At 38.9% G+C, this 23,868-nt stretch overlaps 1 protein-coding gene across 5 annotated transcripts in view; it reads right to left on the minus strand.

Moving 5' to 3' along the window:
• The window catches only part of banp (BTG3 associated nuclear protein), a 91,004-nt gene that overhangs the window by 13,506 nt on the left and 53,630 nt on the right, over positions 1 to 23,868 (minus strand). The gene's annotated exons all lie outside the window — the stretch shown is intronic.

The following is a 23,868-nucleotide window of genomic DNA, read 5'->3' on the forward strand; positions in this document are numbered from 1 at the left end:
TTCGTAACAAACTTAACAACAAACTAATAACAAACCTAACACTACTTTTCATCAACTTTAACCAGCAGAATGTTTAAAAGCAGTGGCTTAACTTGTTATGATACATTGACGATTGCACTGTGCACCGATGGAAATTAAAGCCTAACAAAAACAAATTGCCAAATGCCTCGTTTATGTTCAGTCAGATGTATTGAATTGATAACAAGTGCCAGTGTGAAAGTGCACGGTGTCACACAGACATACAAATAAACTTTGCGACAACAAAATTAATTACAACGTCCAATGACACTTTTTACTTTTAATTGATTCTCATTTTTTCACTCAGTTGTACACAAAACAAAACAACAATTTAGGTCATTACTTGTTTGATATTTTACATTTAAGCTCAGTGTTCTGCGGACATTTTACAGTGGTGTAACTCTGGAACACTATCCACATAGCCAAAGTACTATAGTGCAGTATATACTAAAGTGCAAAGGTCACAATATTAACAGGGTCCACAACATATGTGCTTTGAATAAAAGTTCAAAACTGTGTTAAAAATAAAAGTTGGTTCCTTTCACAAAGAAGGGAATTGACATTTCTAATTTTGTATGCCAAAATGATGGGTTGTTCATGCAATATCCTTTGTTAGCTGTATGATTAAACCCATGCATTAAATGGGTTATATCATGATTGTTTTCTATATCGAAACACTTCCTTATGGTCTACAAAAAAATTATATAAAATGTTTCCATAGATAATAGATAGGATGTGCTGTTTGTGGGCTGTCTTATGTACATGCCCCCACTTTGACTGCATCAAATCCCTGTCAACCATTAATATGTTGTAGTTTTTAGGGCTTCCATAGGGAGTCTACTGACAGATGTAATTTAGAACTATATGCTACTTTGTAATAGAAATGGCTACAGGGGAGGATGCATGTGCATGTATGCCTCACAACAAAATAAATAAAAATAATGAACTTATTGCATTAATTGTGTGAATCACAACTTACGAGAACTGTTGGATGTATTATTCATAAAATCAAATTGTGTTACAAATTGAAAAACAAAGCGAGTGAACAAATGTGTAAGCCTATGCACTGAAGTGAAAAGGTATAGGATTAAACAACCTCTGCTTCTTTCTACTCCTTTTCGGACATTAACCATACCATGCCATAGTATACCATACCAACTTTCTTTATAAAACCCTTTAAAAACAACCACAGTTGTATCAGATTTTAACAGTTTGCATTGTTGAAGTAAACTTACAACAACATCGGACTACACTAGCAGACTTACCAATAGGAAAAACGTCACAAATGGGACAAATTCCTTATAGCTTATTTGGAGGAACTATGAAAGAGGGCAAGATTGTTTCATAAAAATCACTGCCATACCTCCATGGTTTGATTTCACATGCTCGGGACTTATGCAGATCCCAAATACACAAAAAAAAAGGTACCAATAGGTAAGATGTGTTTTTGTATAATTGGTTCCCGTTGTGAAGGCAGCTCGCTGTCAATATTACTGATGTTGATTTAATTTTTACAACAGTCCATTCCATGAATGGCCTAATCAGGCATGTTCTTGATCAGAGTCACAAGTGAGCTGGCGCCTATCCTAACTGACTATGGACGAGAGGCAGAGTACACCCTGGATTGGTCAATCACAAACAACACATTTTTACATTCACATTCACACCAATGGGCACTTTAGAGTCTCCAATTAGTTAGCATGCATGTTTTTGGACTGTTGAACAGAACCAGAGTACCTGAAGTAAACCCCTGCAAGCATGTGGAGAACATGCAAACTCCAAGAAGAGGTCTGTGCCAAGATACAAACCCAGATCCACCTGGCTGTGAGGCAGATGTGCTAACCACATGTGCTGCCAAGATTATTCCTATTTTCAATTAATTTTATTATGCAAGCTCTTGCTTTTAAACAGTAACATGTCCAGTGCAGTTAATACCTACAATACAGGTTTTATTAAGCTTTGTTTATGTGATCATTCCGTAAAGTTATGGGAGGTCTTCTTTAACGTCGCTTTCCAGCTGCACTCATTGCTGAGGTTGGCTGGGACTTTTCCAATAGGCATTACAAACTGCAGAAAAACCAAACCTCAGCTCCGCCGTCTACCCAGTCTGCTCTTGTTCTTTGAAGTTCTGAAAGATCTGGCTTGGTTAAAGCCCCCCAATAACCACCAGCGTGTTATAAATTCGGCACAATCACTAGTTTCACCACAATTTCTGCTGAATCGTCACCACCATGCAGCCAGTTCAGGCGGCCCGATGGAAGTTATTAGTGTGGAAGTCTGGCTGACTAACCAAATCAAAAACACAGGATTGAGGCTGACAGAGCCGCACTCTGAATATAAAAAAACAACAACTGTTAAATCTAGGTTAAATTAATCATGTTTGATTTTTCATTAATGATTGCTGATCAAAAGAAAGCTCATCTTAAAAAGTTGATCAAGGAGAGCAGTAATCTGAGGGCTCCATAAAAGTTTTTTACATGTTGTGTGCCTTTTATAGTTTACTTGAAACCCAAAATGCAACTGTTTCAGTTCTTTTTTTTCTTGCTTAACTGATGCAGTCATCTTTACACAGATTTCCTAAAATTTAAAAATATCTTCTGCCAAACGCTTTATGTCGCAAAACAATCTGTACTTTTCAAATACTGGACATAGGCAATCAAACTGCAGTTTAACGGATGCTAATGTTGGCACTAGTAGATTGTGGAACACTTGTTATACTAAATTCTTGACTTCCATCTGAGAGCCGTTTGCATTCTCAGCTGTGTGAAGATGCACACAGTGGTTTGGAAAAACAGCTCAAGTTGGAACACTATTTGAGATCTTCGCAGTGAGGACACAGGAACTTCGCTTTTGCACATCCTGTCCCATGACTCAGTGTGTCTGAACACGTGGTCTATGGTAATCAGGTATAGTCACACTTGGCTTCGGTGCATTATGTGCTGAAAAGAAAAATCTAAACTGAGGAAATGATCATACACGGTGGAAGCTCAAAATTACAAATGTGTCTGAGGTCATTCATTTCAGACTCCAATAAAAAATGTAATGAAAATAAAGATATGGTGCAGACGTCCACAAGTTTGGACGCTGGAGCCTCCACAAGCTGCACTCTGGTGGAAGGCAGGGCTGGACAAGTTGCCAGCTCAAACCATCACACAGAAAAGATATTTGAAGCAAACATCAGTTTGTGAGGTATTTACATTTTTAAAAGTTATATTGTTAGTTTACATTCGTGGGAAACATTTTCCAGACTGATATGAAAAATGACCACTGTAGAGAACTGTTCCCGCAATGTAAAAAACTGTACATTATTGCTTCACTTGTTTTTGAATGTTTACATTGTTACTTTAATGACATCAACTGTAAGTTATTCTTTTCAATATTTGCTTGAAACAGTAGATGTTCCTGCACAATTATTTGCACAAAGAAATATGTCTTCATAGCAAGAAAAATGATTGGAACATTTTAGCAATAAGTTTGTGTTCAATTACATTAAGCATTTTTATCCAAAACATTCCTGCCACTTCATTTTACACACTATGGTATTTTTACCAAGCTTTTTTTGGGACATATACCGCAATAATATCATACTGTGACTTAATACCGTGATAATATCGTACCATGAGATTTTAAACCGTTACATCCCTAGTTGATGCTGACCTCCAAGCCGAGAGACTCAAATAACTTAAGGTGTATGTAAGCCCTCAGTGTTGTCAGCCTGAGTGCAAACAGGCAGTGTGAAAGAGATGATTAGCACAATAGACTGCTGATAAGAAAAACAGACAAAGTATTAGGAGTTGTTCTAATCGTCAGTTGGCTTTGTGAGCTGCTGGAAAAATTAAGTAGCTGATGCGAATATGGTTTCACTAACAATGAATAATACATACAACATTTATGAAGCAAACAAAAAACAAATTTTGAAAACAAAAGGAAATGGTGAATCCTTTTTTCAAGCCAGCTTTTTTTCAGCTTTACCAAAAGATGTGATATTTGAAATAAAAGGCTTCATACTAGTTTATATGTACATTCATGCTAGCCAGTCAAGCGATGCATCAGTTGAACAAATACTGTTTTGGCATTGAACTATGTTCATGGTGCTGACTGGCATCCAAGCCCACAGAAGTTTTCAGTTAAAGCAAGCTGTGCATCAGATGATACTATGAGTCAACAACTTGGTGTCTGTAAGTGTTTTTGTCTGACTTTGTTTTGTGGTGTTTGCTGCAATCAAAGCAGAAAGGAATCCCCCATTCCGCAGGACCCTACAGTTAGACATACAATATACATGACACTATTCTCTGTTTGAAGGAAAGGGACACACTAATTTGTTCCTTTAATTCCCAAAGGAAAGCTTCCTCATCCAAAAAGAAAAAAGGCAAAACAAGGAAATGGGGGGGGAAAAAAATCAACATTTGGACTTTGGAGTGGCTGGAACTTTCTTTCAGCTTCACAGCTGTCAACATCTGTATTTGCCAGCTCTGGACAGATGTCCCGGCAGTAACACTATCTCCGGTTAGATAGGTGGGGCGGGGCGGCTTTTGGACTTTGTTTTGGCTGTTACTCTGCTGTAAAAATGCCCAAACAGAGAAGAGATGGGTGTTGGTTTAGTGCCGACCTGAAAAATGAACACTCTGGCCTAAAGATTTCTTACCGCACTCATTGGCCCTTTAGTCACCAATGCATTTATTTTTAGAGTTGGGAAATACACTTTTAGACAAAATCAGAAACATCATAATTACTGCTAATAAAATTAGGAATGCTATTCAATGTATGCCATAGCCTGACGGTGACCTTGTAACCTGAACCACAGCTTCCCATCTCCTCCCATACCAAATCTTAACACATGCATTTAATCACCGTAGTCCCCCCACCCCCCCTCTCCACACACACCATAATTCTGAAAATGAAGCTCGGAGTTATATCAAGACATGGCTCAAAGAGGCTGTATGACGAACCCAGCAGGAACTAAATCCTGCCCCTGATCCAAAATCTAAAAATCAAAAGGGGACTGATGACAAAAATAACAGCTGTAATTAAACCAGGCTTCCCCAACACCAAAAAGACGGAAATTCCACTGAGGCGTTCTCTCTCTATCCGCTTGTGCAACTCCATCCAAACTTGGCCCATCTACCTATTGAAGCCATTTTTTCATGTTGCTTTTGTAAATTTAATGATTCAGATGACTCTTTGATAATTTGACCTAAAGCTGCCCGATTATGGGAAAAATCTAAATCACAATTAATTGAACATTCTAACTTCATTTTGGTCAATGCACAATTTTCTCAATATCAACTACTACTGTACTTTTTGGTCCACTTTATCTTTATTGTAGCCACAATGTGTTCAAAACATGTTCCCCTCTTGTAATTCTCTCTACTAATACAGCTTCCCCTTAAAATACACTGTTGGTAACTCAACAGGCATGGTGTCAGAAAGCCTTAAGGCTGCCAAAAAACATCAGACAAGAAAGTTGCCAGTCCGCTAAACCGAAGTGTCATGGAAGAAAAATTAAACACAGAACCGGAAGTACTACTTAAGTAACTTTGACCTAAAATGAACAAAAATTATACACTTACAATATCCATCAGCAATATGCAAACATTACATAATACATTATCAGTTATTGGAATTTTGCTTTGAAAATCTAAATATTTGCGGACTCACTTTCAGAAAAGGGAAGGATTTATCACTCCGTGTCAGCTATCAATTATTTTAATTGTATTTTGCCATACAGTCTATTATAATAATTAAGGCTTTTCAGTCTTTTTCCTCAGTGAGTCAACAGTGATGTTGCTAGGTATGCGCTCTTTGTCCCTGACGCATTAAAATCTGAAAAAAAGCAGTAAATGTACTATCCATGCGTTTCATAGAAGCACTTAATTTCTCCCATGAAAAAAATGACATTGTGAACTACAAATCATGTTGAAAAATCCAAGTAACGAGTAGGATTGCAACAATTTGTTGATGTTGAAAAATTGTCCAAAAAATTGGTTGCCGATTAATTAATTTGTCAATAATAGTAGATGATGTCATCACTCTTGTTTTTTTCTCAAAGAAACATAAAAAAAAAAATGAGAGCATGACCGGTAACTACTGAGCAACAGGAAGAGAAAATGTAAAAACTAAACACATCATAGACACGAATAACTTGCTCAATTTGCAAAGCAGACTTTGCTTTTCATGGCAGTACGTCTGATTTAAAACGTTTACAGCGCATTTAAAACGGAGGCATGTCAGACATCTGGAAAATGCGGCTTTCGTCACTCCTTGATAAGATAGTTAGCTTGTGAGCTAGCTAAAAATAGAAACAAAGTTGTGTGAAAATGTCTTAAACTATCATTTTAGACAAAGTCCGCCAGCTGAACTAAGTTGTCTAAATACTGTGCCTGTGTGTAGCTTTCTAAACACATTCATCCTAGTTACAAATATCTATTTTTTTGAGGAAGTTATAGCTTTGGTGTTGTTTTGTTGTTATTGCTTTTTTATTTATTGTTTGTTATCAATACAAATATCATTGTGTTTTTTAGCACTTGCTTTTAAGTAATTTAGTAATAATTTGTATTGTTAATTTTCCCATGTCTAAAATATCTCAAAATGAATTTAAAAGCCAAAGGTTAAATTAGAGCCATTTCATAATCCAATTAATCTAATATTTAAAATAAATAGCAGATGACTACTCTACTATAAAAATAGTTATTAGTAGCAGCTCTGGTAACAAGCAAAAGAAACTTTGTTGTCAGCAGACCAGACAATTTACTCTGGGAATCTGCTCAGCACAGACATCATCTTGCCTGGCGACAGTTTCGCGACATGTTAGTTTAGCCACTACCAAAACAACTAGCTCGTCAGCAGGATTTATTTTCAACAATTGAAGATACAGTACATCCGGAAAGTACTGGCAGCACTTCACTTTGTCAAAATGCAGCTTTATTCCAAAATGGAATAATTAATGTTTCTCCTCAAAATTCTACAGACCCCGTAATGACAATGTGAAAAGTTTTTTTTTTGAAATTTTGCAAATGTAATAAAACAAAGAAAATAAAGTATTTAGTATGCACAATATTTTGTTGATGCATCTTTGGCAGCAATTACAGCCTTAAGTCTTTTTAAATACAACGCCAAAAGCTTGGCAAAACTATTGCCGGGCAGTTTCGCCCATTCCTTTTTGCAGCACCTTTCAAGCTCCATCAGGTTGGATGGGAAGCATTGGTTTTCATCCAACATTTCTCTGTACATAGAGCTTTAATTGGAGTTCACCTGTGGTAAATTCAGTTGACTGGACATAATTTGGAAAGGCACACACATCTCTATATATATAAGGCCCAACACTTGACAGTGCAAGGCGGAGCACAGATCAAGCGTGAAGTCAAAGGAATTGTGTGTAGACCTCCGAGACAGGACTATTTCAGGCCACAAATCTGAGGAAGACTCTCAATCCATGAGAAACAAAATTCTGTGGTCTGATGAGACAAAGATTGAACTTTTGGGCGTGAATGCCAGGCATCATGTTTGGAGGAAACCAGGCACCGCTTGTCACCAAGCCAAAACCATCTTTACAATGAAGCATGGTGGTGGCATCATCATGCTATGGTAGAGAAATTAACATTCAATTCATGGGCAACAGCTTTTGTGGACATTCCTGCAGTCAGCATGCCAACTGCACGCTCCCTCAAAACTTGTGACATCTGTAGCATTGTGCTGTGTGATAAAACTGCAAATTTCAGCGTGGCCTTTTATTCTGGACAGGCAATCGCACAGCTGTGCAATCATCATGCTGTTTAATCAGCATCTTGATATGCCACACCTGTGAGGTGGGATGGATTATCTTGGCAAAGAAGAATTGCTCACTAACACAGATTTAGACAGATTTTTGAACGATATTTGAGAGGAATGCCAATAGTAAAAGCTTTCAATCTTTTGAGTTCAACTCATGAAAAATGGGAGCAAAAACAAAAATGTGTTCTTTTTTTTGTTCAGTGTAATAAAATAACTTGAATCCAACTTAGTTACTTTTAAAATACAGTAATCGATAAAGTAACCAAGCTACATTTAAAAAAAGTAATTAGTAATCAGATTACTTTGGCAGCACTGTTTATAAGTTAAATTGACTGACTGATTGGAAGAAAAAGTGAAACAACAGTGCTTCAGTCCACAATTGTCATTACCTATTGTGAAAACTTCTTAAGCATGCACATATCTATTTCCAAGGATTACTTTTTAGTGTTTACACAGAAAGCGTTTTTTTTTACATGTTTACTTTTTAAAGCCCACCCCATTCTTCTTTCAACTTGACAAGGCCAAGCCCAAATAAATTCTGATTTATTATCATGATTCTCTGCAGCTGTTATTTTGTTTATACCAGTATAAAAAATATTTGTTTGATAGCAATCATGGGATATGATTGACCAATACTCATCAGCTGGAACAATTTCACAAAGTAGAAGTTATTTGGATGTGTCCCCACTTTGCCAATATCCAGAATTAAGTTCACCCTGTCACCCTATTCTGAAAGAAAAAAATGGTTAGGAATCCACCAAAGTTCAATCCTACCACAAAGTGGAAACAGCAGGAAAACCACTGTCCAGATTCCAGAGTTAACCTAGTTTTACATCAACATGGACTGAAGGTGCCTACTAAGAAAGAAGACCCTGCTCCAAAGAACAACACCTTCCAACTCGATTAAAATGTTCAGCTACCGAAATACACAAATATTGAGTTTTTAGGCCATATTGACAAGAAGCATATTTGGAGGGGGCAAAATGATTATTTCAAACCTAAGAACCCAAAACACTGTGCCAAACTACACTTAAAGGCTTAGTCTTTGCCAGTAAGCAAAGTCCAGTTGTGCCATTCTTTGACCCCAATTCCCACTTTAAAGACCAGCACGTGTGTCGAGTGTGAGAGCTCTGATCCCTGCTGCTGTTCAGTACATTTTCCCTCGTCCTTTGGCACGACTGGAAGAGGTGAAACAGGGGATGGAACATTCATATGCATGCACGCAACATTGCTGAGTCATAGAATGGGATTTTCTCCTTGTAAATTTTTAACAGAAGCACTTCATAATATGAATAAATCAATAAAAATACTGTCAAATTCCACGCCAAGCTCACTCACTGTGATACATTCATATGCGTAATAAAGACTTATTATTTAATTGATGTGATTTCTCCAATCGCAAGTAATTCATAAAAGCAACTTTGCACAATAGTGTGTATATATATATAAATATATATATATATATATATACATATATAATAGAATAGAATAGAAAGTACTTTATTGGGGTGGCATAGCTCAGTTGGTAGAGTGGCCGTGCCAGCAACTTGAGGGTTCCAGGTTTGATTCCCGCTTCCGCCATCCTAGTCACTGTCGTTGTGTCCTTGGGCAAGGCACTTTACCCACCTGCTCCCAGTGCCACCCACACTGGTTTAAATGTAACTTAGATATTGGGTTTCACTATGTAAAACACTTTGAGTCACTAGAAAAAAGCGCTATATAAATATAATTCACTTCACTTCACTATTGATCTCTGGGGGATCAATAAAGTATGTTTGTATGTATGTATGTACAAACCCCGTTTCCATATGAGTTGGGAAATTGTGTTAGATGTAAACATAAACGGAATACTATGATACGCTAAACCTTTACAACCCATATTCAGTTGAATATGCTACAAAGATAACATATTTGATGTTCAAACTGATTTACGTTTGTTTTTTGCAAATAATCATTAACTTTCGAATTTGATGCCAGCAACATGTGACAAAGAAGTTGGTAAAGGTGGCAATAAATACTGATAAAGTAGAGAAATGCTCATCAAACACTTATTTGGAACATCCCACAGGTGTGCAGGCTAATTGGGAACAGGTGGGTGCCATGATTGAGTATAAAAGCAGCTTCCATTAAATGCTAGGTATAAAAGCAGCTTCCATTAAATGCTAGGTATAAAAGCAGCTTCCATTAAATGCTAAGTAATTCACAAACAAGGATGGGGCGAGGATCACCAATTTGTAAGCATATTGTCAAACAGTTTTAGAACAACACTTTTCAACGAGCTATTGCAAGGAATTTAAGGATTTTACCATCTACGGTCCGTAAAATCATCAAAAGGTTCAGAGAATCTGGAGAAATCACTGCACGTAAGTGATGATATTAAGGACCTTTGATCCCTCAGGCGATACGGCCTCAAAAACCTGACATCAGTGTGTAAAGGATATCACTACAGGGGCTCAGGAACACTTCATAAAACCACTCTCAGTAACTACAGTTGGTTTGCTACATCTGTAAGTGCAAGTTAAAACGCTGCTATGCAAAGCAAAACCCATTTATCAAAAACACCAAGGAACGCCGCTGGCTTCGCTGGGCCCGAGCTCATCTAAGATGGACTGATGCAAAGGGGGAAAGCGTTCTGTGGTCTGACGAGTCCACATTTCAAATTATATTTGGAAACTGTGGACGTGGTGTCCTCCAGAACGAAGAGGAAAATAACCATCCGGATTGTTATAGGCGCAAAGTTCAAAAGCCAGCATCTGTGATGGTATGTGGGTGTATTAGTGCCCAAGGCATGGGTAACTTACACATCTGTGAACGCACCATTAATGCTGAATGGTTCATACAGGTTTTGGAGCCACATATGTTGTCATCCAAGCAACGTTATCGTGGACTCCCCTGCTTATTTCAGCAAGACAATGCCAAACCAAGGGGTTACAACAGCGTGTTTTTGTAATAAAAGAGTCCTGGTACTTTCCTGGCCCGCTTGCAGTCCAGACCTGTCTCCCATTTAAAATGTGTGGCGCATTAGAAAAGCGTAAAATTTGACAGCGGAGACCTCGGACTGTTGAACGACTAAAGCTTTACATAAATCAAGAATGAGAAAGAATTCCACTTTCAAAGCTTCAACAATTAGTTTCCTCAGTTCCCAAACATTTGAGTGCTGTTAAAAGAAAAGGTGATGTAACGCAGTGGTGAACCTGCCCTTTCCCAACTACTTTGGTACGTGTTGCAGCCATGAAATTCTAAGTTAATTATTATTTGCAAAAAAAATTAAGTTTATGAGTTTGAACATCAAATATCTTGTCTTTGTAGTGCATTCAACTGAATATGGGTTGAAAAGGATTTGCAAATCATTGTATTCCGTTTATATTTCCTTTTAACACAATTTCCCAACTCAAATGGAAACGGGGTTTGTATATAGATTGAGAAAGATGGCGGCACCCGGACGGGCTGCAGCTTGCAGACGCTCTTGGTAGAAATAAAACATTTGGCAAAAATACCGGACAATTCTGCAAATGTCATGGCTGGCTTACATCGTGGACCCTCTGTGGTCACATACGACCGCCAGAGAATTCTGGATGTGGATAGATCGGGCCGTTTTGGACTGAAAGATGCGTGTACGTTGTCCCACCTCGCTAGCATGGGAATACTTCGCCGGCTACATCCAGCGGCCTTTGACGCAGCAGAGTATAGTACCAGCAGGGACCCTCCACGGAAGACACGTAAGCAGTGTGATCGGAAGCAGAAGCGAGGATGCCGAGCGCGGCTAACAGCAAAACTAAAGGCTAATCCCCCCATATACCTGGGTGAGAAGTCAGTTAGAATAATACACAACTCAAATAATGTTTTTTCTGGTATGACTGTGCCAGAGTTGGACATGCGTTCAACTGAAGTGGCAAATTATGATGCGTTCAGTTAATTGCAGCACCAAGCAAACAATCTGAAAATTTCCGTCATATCAGTTTCCTAGATATGGTCGTAATTATTTTAAGTGCACTACGCATAATAAACACAACATTATTAATATAGCTACTACGGATAATTTGATCAAAAACTCCTTAAAACAGCCCACTACCTATAATATAGGCTTTTTAAACAAAAGATCGTTGTCTCCCAAAACGTTATTAGTTAATGAGGTCATTATAGACAACATACTTAACGTCATCGGTCTCAGCGAAACCTGGCTTAAACCAGACAACTTTTTTGCGCTAAATGAGGCATCTCCTAACTATACGAATGCGCATATTGCCCGTCCCCTTAAAAGGGGTGGGGGAGTCGAACGAATTTACAACGAAAACTTTAACTTTAATCCTAACCTACATAATAAATATAAATCGTTTGAGGTGCTTACTATGAGGTCTGTACACCGCTGCCTCTATACCTGGCTGTTATTTACCGCCCCCCAGGGCCCTATTCGGACTTTATCAGTGAATTCTCAGAGTTTGTTGCTGATCTAGTGACGCACGCCTATAATATAATTATAACAGGGGACTTTAATATCCATATGAATACCCCATCTGACCCACCGTGCGTGGCGCTCCAGACTATAATTGATAGCTGTGGTCTTACACAAATAATAAATGAACCCACGCTTCGCATAGGTAACACGATAGAGCTAGTGCTTGTCAGGGGTATCACCGTTTCCAAAGTTGTGACACTCCCATATACTAAAGTAATGTCCGATCATTACCTTATAAAATTCGAAGTTCAGACTTATGTTCGGCAGGCTAATAATAATAATAATAACTGCTATAGCGGCCGCAACATTAATGCTCCCACAACGACAACTCTTGCTGGCCTACTGCCCTTGGTAATGGCACCATTCCCAAAGTATGTGGGCTCTATTGATAACCTCACTAACAACTTTAACGACGCCCTGCGTGAAACCATTGATACTATAGCACCGCTGAAGTTAAAAAAGGCTCCATAAAGGCGTACTCCATGGTTTACAGAAGAAACTAGAGCTTATAAATGATCATGTAGAAAGCTAGAACACAAATGGCGCGCGACTAAACTTGATGTTTTCCATCAAGCATTTAATAACTTATAAACGCATGCTTACCTTAGCTAAAGCTAAATATTACTCAAATCTCATCCGCCTTAATAAAAACGATCAAAATTTTTTGTTTAGTACGGTAGCATCGCTAACCCAACAAGGGACTCCTTCCAGTAGCTCCATCCACTCGGCAGATGACTTTATGAAATTCTTTGATACGAAAATTGAACTAATTAGAAAGGAGATTAAAGACAATGCGTCACAGCTACAACTGGGTTCTAAAAACACATATACGACTGTATACACAGCAGATACTGCCCTCCAAAATAGTTTGTATCTTTTAGATGAAATAACATTAGAAGAATTGTTACAACGTGTAAATGGAATAAAATAAACATGTTTACTTGACCCACTTCCTGGGAAACTTATCAAGGAGCTCTTTGTATTATTAGGTCCATCAGTGCTAAATATTATAAACTTATCACTTTCCTCTGGTACTGTTCCCCTAGCATTCAAAAAAGCGGTTATTCATCCTCTCCTTAAAAGACCTAACCTCGATCCTGACCTCATGATAAACTACCGACCGGTGTCTCACCTTCCCTTTTTTTAAAAATCCTCGAAAAAATTGTTGCAGACCAGCTAAATGAACACTTAGCAACTTGGTTTCTCATAGTCATCATTGTCACAGACGTGGGGTGAGTTTTCCTTGCCCTTATGTGGGCTCTACCGAGGATGTCGTTGTGGTTTGTGCAGCCCTTTGAGACACTGGTGGTTTAGGGCTATATAAATAAACATTGATTGATATATATATATATATATATATATATATATAGAACATATACATATATAAATACACATACATATATATATATAAATACATATATATACATACATATATATATGTATATATATAAATACATATATATACATACACATACATATATATATAAATACATATACATACATACATATATATATATATATATATGTACACATAGATATATATAGATGTATAGAACATATACATATATAAATACACATACATATATAGATAAATACATATATATACATACACATACATATATATAAAATACATATACATACATACATACAAATATATATATATATATATATATATATATATATATACATATATATATATACAAACCCTGTTTCCATATGAGTTGGGAAATTGTGCTAGATGTAAATATAAACGGAATGCAATGATTTGCAAATCCTTTTCAACCCATATTCAATTGAATGCACTACAAAGACAAGATATTTGATGTTCAAACTCATAAACTTTATTTTTGCAAATAATAATTAACTTAGAATTTCAGGGCTGCAACACGTGCCAAAGTAGTTGGGAAAGGGCATGTTCACCACTGTGTTACATCACCTTTTCTTTTAATAACACTCAAACGTTTGGGAACCGAGGAAACTAATTGTTGAAGCTTTGAAAATGGAATTCTTTCCCATTCTTGTTTTATGCAGAGCTTCAGTCGTTCAACGGTCCTGTGTCTCCGCTGTTGTATTTTACGCTCCATAATGCGCCACACATTTTCGATGGGAGACAGGTCTGGACTGCAGGCGGGCCAGGAAAGTACCCGCACTCTTGTACTACGAAGGCACGCTGTTGTAACACGTGGTTTGGCATTGTCTTGCTGAAATCAACAGGTAACGTTTCTTGGATGACAACATATATTGCTCCAAAACCTGTGTGGGTCATTCAACATTAATGGTGCTTTCACTGATATGTAAGTTACCCATGCCTTTGGCAGTAATGCCAATTTCGAACTTTGCGCCTATTACAATCAGATGGTTATTTTCTTCTTTGTTCCGGAGGACACCACGTCCACAGTTTCCAAATATAATTTGAAATGTGGACCCGTCAGACCACAAAACACTTTTCCACTTTGCATCAGTCCATCATAGATGATCTCGGGCCCAGCGAAGCAGGCTGTGTTTGTGGGTATCGTTGATGAATGGGTTTTGCTTTGAATAGTAGTGTTAACTTGCACTTACAGATGTAACGACCAACTCCAGTTACTGACAGTGGTTTTATGAAGTGTTCCTGAGCCCATGTGGCGATATCCTTTACACACTGATTTTGGTTTTTGATGCAATACCACCTAAGGGTTTAAAAGGTCCGTAATATCTTTGCTTACATGCAATGATTTCTCCAGATTTTCTGACCCTTTTGATGATTTTACGGACTGTAGATGGTAAAATCCCAAAATTCCTTGCAATAGCTAATTGAGAAATGTTGTTCTAAAGCTGTTTGACAATTTGCTTACAAAGTGGTGACCCTCGTTCCATCCTTGTTTGTGTATTTCTTAGCATTTAATGGAAGCTGCTTTTATACAAAAATCATGGCACACACCTGTTCCCAATTAGCCTGCACACCTGTGGGATGTTCCAAATAAGTGTTTGATAAGCATTCCTCAACTTTATCAGTATTTATTTCCACCTTTCCCAACTTTTTTGTTATGTTGCTGGCATCAAATTCTAAAGTTTATATATATATATATGCACTTACACACACAATCAGAAGTTGCAAGAAAATTGCAGGGACATCAGATAAACTGGCATTTACTGACTTTTGTTTGAAGGAGCAAATCCAGCAAGAAACTGGCCTAATTATGTGTACTTGACTTAAAGGACATTAAGCCAAAGTAAGGGCGAATTTATAATTTTGTCCCCGTGTGAATACATTCAAACCCTGCACACCAAATTATTATGTTTTAATTATTTAAGTTTTATAATCAAAAAGAAAAATGGAAAAAGAATGGCTGAAAAAATATTTAATATACCAAAATCAAAATGACATTTATGTCCATAATGACTGTATTTAAACTTTTGACTGGTGCTGATCTCATCAAACATGTAATTATTGTATTGCACGATTTCAGTCTCAGTGAGAAAGGACATTTTTGGGTTGTTTGCGTGTAAAAAGCAGCTTTTAATAAATCAAATATCTGTAATATGTCTGTATATTCGTGCAGGATCTTAGTGTAAAGAGACTAATAACTTTTTTGAAAACATCCACATTTTGTTTCGTATGGAATTTCAGGATAAAATATTTTACAAACAATCCTGTGCTAATTTTGAGTCACATTGAATGAGTTGAAAACATCTGGTCCCTCTTATTCATGCAGTCCGTTACTCCGGGTTCTGCCGAAACAGAAAATAAAACCGACAAAAGTGTACCGGCCAATGTATGATACGCATACAAACAGAAGATAGGATTCCTTGATCTGTAACTCTGTGTGATGACACAAGGACATAAAACAGACATCTACTCCTTTGAAACAATATCCACCCTTAGGCCTCCCTGTTTATGTGCATCCCCCTTACACTAAAATGGGTCATAAAGAATGCTCTTTGTAGCTTTGTATTTTATTTAAACTATTGCATGTGTGAGTGACAGGAATCTCAACAACCACCAACACACTTATAGCAAGTTCTAAAAACATGAGTCAGCATTTTCATCCCAGCAAAAGTTATACCCAAGATCTGCAACGTCATTACAACTTTTAAGCAAGTGTGACATCTGGGGCATCCTGGTTAAGGCTTTCTCAGTGTAGACCAAGCCCACCAAAGTACAGGCTAGGCTGCAGCCACGAACAATCACTGGGCCAAAATCTTGTTTTGTTTAATCTCTGACCTACTTCCCACACTGACCCAAAAAGTCATGCTTGGGAGGATCCAGCAGATGCACGGGAAAATCTCCTGTGAAATGATGGAAGCGGTTTCCCTACGAGGTGAGGCTTGGGGTGTGTATCCTCTTGATAGTCACTTCAAAAACTCCCTTGGGGGGCATACAGGTCAGTTGTTGATACTAATGGCCACATCCCTTGCACTCCATGCAATTAGGATTGCTTGCAAATCATTCAGCTGAATCTAAAATATCAATGTTTTTAGACAAAGTGAAATGTTATATGGATAAAAATAATTAAGGTAGACTTACACTTGAGAATAGCATTTAATTGCTGTAAACCATACAATGGTTTCCCGCAGCGCTTTGTTGTTAAGGCGTCCGCTTTAACAAAGAGCCACCGCCTAAACTAACGTCTTAACAAGCTGCTACGCTTCATACTGCCTCTGCCTCTGTCAGTACTTCTCTGGGGCACCCAGCATTGTCCCACCCACATAACCATCTGACTGGTTATACGCAGAGCGGTAACAGCCAATCAGCAGTGCTATTCAGAGCGCATATAACAGCCTATCAGCAGTGCGTATTCAGAGCGCATGTAACACCCAATTAGCAGTGCGTATGTAAGTAACAGCCAATCAGCAGTGCTATTCAGAGCGCATATAACAGCCTATCAGCAGTGCGTATTCAGAGCGCATGTAACACCCAATTAGCAGTGCGTATGTAAGTAACAGCCAATCAGCAGTGCTATTCAGAGCGCTATAACAGCCTATCAGCAGTGTGTATTCAGAGCGCATGTAACACCCAATTAGCAGTGCGTATGTAACAGCCAATCAGCAGTGCGTATTCAGAGTGCATGCAACAGCCAATCAGCAGTGCGTATTCAGAGCACATGGAGTCTGTGCTCACGGCACAGGCAGAGAGGAGGTACGTGTGGTGAGTAGATAGGTGTTTAGCAGGTGAACATAAGGCAGCGGACTCTCCCCAAATTATAATAAACACTTTCCGGTCAACTACTCGTAACATCATTATGAGCCCGTTGACGTTCTAAAAACACAAGCGGCAGCTCAGCTCGCTCGCAGTCCTTGAGGTGAAGGCCTACTACAGTAGCTTTTAGTGTAATGTTAGCTCACTGTGTGGTGTGTGTGCATGCGTGTGTGTGTCTGTCTCAGAGAAAGACAAGAATTATTGACCTACAGTTAATAACTAAGTTATTTCATTTTACCTTTTTCTGTGTTGATTGAGCTGTGTTGAAGCAGCAAAAAAAGGGCATTATGTTAAATGAAGAGTTTCCTGAAGCTGTCTCTGATAGTTGATATAATAATGTAATCATAAAGCCTACATGAACTCCAGGGTGTTCAGGGATGAATAGTCTCTCCTATTGCTATTGTACTATTTTTTCAGTTATAGTTACTTTAATCATGAGTAATGTAGCAGGCTAGTTTTGAATGACAGGGTCCCTGCTGCCACATGTTGATAAAAATAAAACATTTACATAAAAAAAATCGACTACAGGCTTCCCAAATGCTGTAATAAATTAAGCATAATAAGTTGAGCATAGAATTTCTAGGCGCAGTCAAGGCGTTGAGGGGTTCCGGTTTGGTAACCGCAGGATTAGGTCTCTGCTTTTTGCAGATGATGTGGTCCTGATGGCTTCATCTGACCGGGATCTTCAGCTCTCGCTGGATCGGTTCGCAGCCGAGTGTGAAGCGACCGGAATGAGAATCAGCACCTCCAAGTCCGAGTCCATGGTTCTCGCCCGGAAAAGGGTGGAGTGCCATCTCCGGGTTGGGGAGGAGACCCAGCCCCAAGTGGAGGAGTTCAAGTACCTAGGAGTCTTGTTCACGAGTGAGGGAAGAGTGGATCGTGAGATCGACAGGCGGATCGGTGCGGCGTCTTCAGTAATGCGGACGTTGTACCGATCCGTTGTGGTGAAGAAGGAGCTGAGCCGGAAGGCAAAGCTCTCAATTTACCGGTCGATCTACGTTCCCATCCTCACCTATGGTCATGAGCTTTGGGTCATGACCCAAAGGACAAGATCAGGGGTACAAGTGGCCGAAATGAGTTTCCTCCGCCGTGTGGCGGGGCTCTCCCTTAGAGATAGGGTGAGAAGCTCTGCCATCCGGGAGGAACTCAAAGTAAAGCCACTGCTCCTCCACATCGAGAGGAGCCAGATGAGGTGGTTCGGGCATCTGGTCAGGATGCCACCCGAACGCCTCCCTAGGGAGGTGTTTAGGGCACGTCCAACCGGTAGGAGGCCACGGGGAAGACCCAGGACACGTTGGGAAGACTATGTCTCCCGGCTGGCCTGGGAACGCCTCGGGATCCCCCGGGAAGAACTAGACGAAGTGGCTGGGGAGAGGGAAGTCTGGGTTTCCCTGCTTAGGCTGTTGCCCCCGCGACCCGACCTCGGATAAGCGGAAGATGATGGATGGATGGATGGAAGTTGAGCATATGTTTCCAGTGTGCTTCACCGGGATGTCGAAAGTGAGTGTCCATGTTGGTGATGAGTTTGTCTGCAATTTTTTTTTTAATTTAAATTGCACATAGCAGCATTATATGCTCACTGGGGACGTGCCTTTAGCATCCTCTCTCACCTGAAACCTTCACCCTATAACACCCTATGAATGCTTTCCTCAGTCACATCCGCTTTTCCTCCATATAAACAGCGTGCCGGCCCAGTCATATAACATCTATGGCTTTTGGAACTCAGTGCACACACAACAACCTATCTGGATTCGATAAGAGATTCGATAAGGAATCGGTTCGATAAGAGGATTCGATAATGGGCTCGAACACGATATTTTCTTAACGAACATCATCCCTATATATATCGTATATCGGCATTCAGCAAATGGAGCGGAAAACATTCCAAAGCCAAAACATGGAGTCTTATTTATCCAACACCACAACATAATGTCTGCGGCCAGTTGGGGAAAGTCTTTCCAAGATTGCCCTAAAAGGGAATGCTACCTAATAGATCAGTGTTTTTTCCCTTAACAATCAACCTAACATTTGTATAGGTGTAGACATTCAGTTCTATGCAGATGTTGCTGTATTTTTTAAGAGTTGTAAAACTCCTAAAGATACCGTTTAGATTACTTCATCAGGTCTGGTCAATATTCAGCACTGGCTTACTGGAGTCCTGTTTTCTGTTAAAAACAGAAAACTGTTTTGTTTTTCATGTATTTTGGAGGTTAAAAACTAAACTGGTGAAGAATTTTAAATACTTTGGCATAATACTAGACCTGGCACTTTCTTTTAAAATTCAAGTCAAAAACATCGATCCATCCATTCATTTCTACCACATGTCCGTCCCTTATGGGTTCGCGGGAGGGCTTAAGCTGAAGCTGCACTCCGGTTAGAGGCAGGGTACACCCTGGACAAGACCATATTAAAAATATGTCCAGGACAATTAAATACTTTTTTTGTTTAATCAAATAAGGTCATTGACTGACAAAGTTATGTTTTTTGCTCGGCATTCAGCAATTTCATTGCAATTCTGGAAAAAATAAATTAGCTCTATGAAAAAGCTTTGAAATGTTTGACGATAAAACTTAACTTGCATAACTGTAATATTCTCTTTAAGTAAAATTTGTTGAGCTTTGCTAAGTTTATAGAATTTTAAAATGTTTGTCTAATGTATAAAAGCCTTAAATGGATTAGTGCTGCTCTCACTAAATCCATTCATCCATTTACTACCGCTTGTTCCGGTCAGGGTCACGGGGGGTGTTGGAGCCTACATTAGTTGCATTCGGGTGGAAGGCGGTGTACATGACCACATTAGTTACAGAATAAGAATTTAACGGTAAATTATATAATGATAAACAGTGGTAAAATTACAGATGTTTAGTTATACATTTGAAATTTCTCATTACCGAAAAAACTATTTACTAATGCATTTTAGACAACAGTGTTTACTTCCTGAAAACACAAGTGCCACAGTAAGGGCGCAAGCTCACTAGCGCCGTTAGGCTCAATGAAAAAAATGGCTGTAACTACACAGACTTTGCTCTGGAGATGTTCTCTCCGAGTAAACGTAGCCAATTGCTTCGTTTCACTTAATTTCACTCACTTCTACTTCCGTGGCGTCTCGGCGTGCATTTAAGAGTGCAGTGCTGTGATAAGATGTGGACAGAATTCGAGATAGACACATTAGTCCCACACTAAAATTAGAACTTGGAGGGGGAAAATATTTGATGTTGCAGTTTCGTTTTGAAAGTGCAACATAGCGTCCTTTTGTCAGCTGCTGGGACTGGAGTTAGCATGCAGCAGGCGATGTGTCGGGAACTTTTTCTCAACTCGTTTACAAAGTCTTTAGTTTGTTTACTGGTATGGTCTCTTGTCCTTTATTTAACAGCTAACTCTACCAGTGTTCAAATAACATAAATGCTTGCTAAAATGTTTTGTAATTTCATTGAATTAAACGCAGGCTGCGTTGTCAGTGAGGCACACAAATTGTGTATTAGATGCAAGAGGTATCACTCCTGTTTATTTTTGTTGGCCAAACTGCTGCAGTATACCACATAGTGTTGTTGGAGAAACAAGCTTATTTATTAGACTTTATCTTTATTAGCCAAACTGCTTAGTGTTTTATATTGATATCAAAGAGTAATAAACCTGTTATTTTTACATTATTTGTTTTGTCATTTCATGGAGTTATCACTTTAAATACAATTCATGTGACATCAGATTTTGTTAATATTTTATATTGTACAGTGAATTCCTCTATGACAAATTTCTGCTCAAACTCTTGATGGATCTGTACCGATACAGCATGTACATGTACATCATACTTGCCAACCCTCCCGGATTTTCCGGGAGACTCCCGAAATTCAGCCCCTCTCCCAAAAACCTCCCAGGACAAATTTTCTCCCGGAAATTGCCCGAAATTCAGGCGGAGCTGGAGGCCACGCCCCCTCCAGCTCTGTGCGGACCTGAGTGACGTGACGACAGCCTGTCTTCACGTCCGCTTTGCCACAATACAAACAGCGAGCCTGCCCAAAGACGTTATAAAAGTAGAATGATCGAGGGCGAGTTCTTTGTTTCTTATGTGAGTTTATTGTTAGGCAGTTTCATTAACATCCTCCCAGCGCGGTAACAACACACAACAGCAGCAGTCATGTTTTCGTCAACCGTAAAGCAGTTCATCTGCCGTAAACAGCAATGTTGTGACACTCTTAAACAGGACAATACTGCCATCTACTGCACATGCACCACAACACCTTCAGGCAACTTCAACACTTTACTAATACCCTCCTCCGTCCCATCTCCCCGGATTGTAAATAACCTAATGTAAATAATCGAATGTATTTCTAATGTATATACTTGTTCTCATGCTATCTGAACTCACTGTTCTCTGCTGGCTGTACATATCCTACCAAGTAAGACCTACACTGTTTCAATGACCATTTCGCTGTTGATGCAATTGTTGATGACTGAAGTACTGATATCAACCAAAGCTCCTCATCCCACCCCCCGGATTGTAAATAATGTAAATAATTCAATGTATATACTATGATGATTAACTTGTGTGATGACTGTATTATGCTGATAGTATATATTTGTACCATGAATTGATTAAGGTGGACCCCGACTTAAACAACTTGAAAAACTTATTCGGGTGTTACCATTTAGTGGTCAAATGTACGGAATATGTACTGTAATGTGAAATCTACTAATAAAAGTTTCAATCAATCAATCATGCATATGTAAAAATAACATCTACGGCTTTTAGAGAGTGCAGTGCCCAACTGTGCACACAACAGCTGAAAATATACTCCTCCCCTCTTAACCACTCCCCCGCCCCACCCCGACCATGCCCCCCATACATTAGTACCTGTAAATGTACATAACTTAAAAATACCTCTCTCTATGAAAATGTAAAAATAGAGATAAAGGCATCATGTAATGAGAAAAAGCTGACATGATACTACAGGGTGTACCCCGCCTTCCGCCTGAATGCAGCTGAGATAGCCTCCAGCACCCCCCGCGACCTCAAAAGGGACAAGCGGGAGAAAATGGATGGATGGATGGATACTATCAATGAGCAAAAACACAAATATGTGTTTTTAAATAGAAACCCCGTTTCCATATGAGTTGGGAAATTGTGTTAGATGTAAATGTAAACGGAATACATTGATTTGCAAATTCTTTTCAACCCATATTCAATTGAGTTTGATGTTCAAACTCATAAACTTTATTTTTTCTGCAAATAATAATTAACTTAGAATTTCATGGCTGCAACACGTGCCAAAATAGTTGGGAAAGGACATGTTCACCACTGTGTTACATCACCTTTTCTTTTAACAACACTCAATACTCGTTTGGGAACTGAGGAAACTAATTGTTGAAGCTTTAAAAGTGGAATTCTTTCCCATTATTGTTTTATGTAGAGCTTCAGTCGTTCAACAGTCCGGGGTCTCCGTTGTCGTATTTTACGCTTCATAATGCGCCACACATTTTCGATGGGAGACAGGTCTGGACTGCAGGCGGGCCAGGAAAGTACCCGCACTCTTTTTTTACGAAACCACGCTGTTGTAACACTTGTCTTGCTGAAATAAGCAGGGGCGTCCATTAAACGTTGCTTGGATGACAACATATGTTGCTCCAAAACCTGTATGGACCTTTCAGCATTAATGGTGCCTTCACAGATGTGTACAAACCCCGTTTCCATATGAGTTGGGAAATTGGGTTAGATGTAAATATAAACGGAATACTATGATTTGCAAATCCTTTCAACCCATATTCAGTTGAATATGCTACAAAGACAACATATTTGATGTTAAAACTTATAAACGTTTTTTTTTTTTTTTTTTGTTGCAAATAATCATTAAGTTTAGAATTTGATGCCAGCAACACGTGACAAAGAAGTTGGGAAAGGTGGCAATAAATACTGATAAAGTTGAGAAATGCTCATCAAACACTTATTTGAAACATCCCACAGGTGTGCAGGCTAATTGGGAACAAGTGGGTGCCATGATTGGGTATAAAAGCAGCTTCTATGAAATGCTAAATAATTCACAAACAAGGATGGGGTGAGGGTCACCAATTTATAAGCAAATTGTCGAACTGTTTTAGAACAACATTTCTCAACGAGCTATTGCAAGGAATTTAGGGATTTTACCATCTACGGTCCGTAAAATTCTCAAAGGTTCAGAGAATCTGGAGAAATCACTGCACGTAAGCGATGATATTACGGACCTTTGATCCCTCATGCGGTATTGCATCAAAAACCGACATTAGTGTTTAAAGAATTTTACCACATGGGTTTCAGGAACACTTCATAAAACCACTGTCAGTAACTACAGTTGGTCGCTACATCTGTAAATGCACGTTAAAACTCTACTATGCAAAGCAAAACCCATTTATCAACAACACCAAGGAATGCCGCTGGCTTTGCTGGGTCCGAGCTCATCTAAGATGGACTGAT

The sequence above is a fragment of the Nerophis ophidion genome, linkage group LG12 (assembly GCF_033978795.1).
Source record: "Nerophis ophidion isolate RoL-2023_Sa linkage group LG12, RoL_Noph_v1.0, whole genome shotgun sequence".
In the NCBI taxonomy this organism is placed as follows: Eukaryota; Metazoa; Chordata; class Actinopteri; order Syngnathiformes; family Syngnathidae; genus Nerophis; species Nerophis ophidion.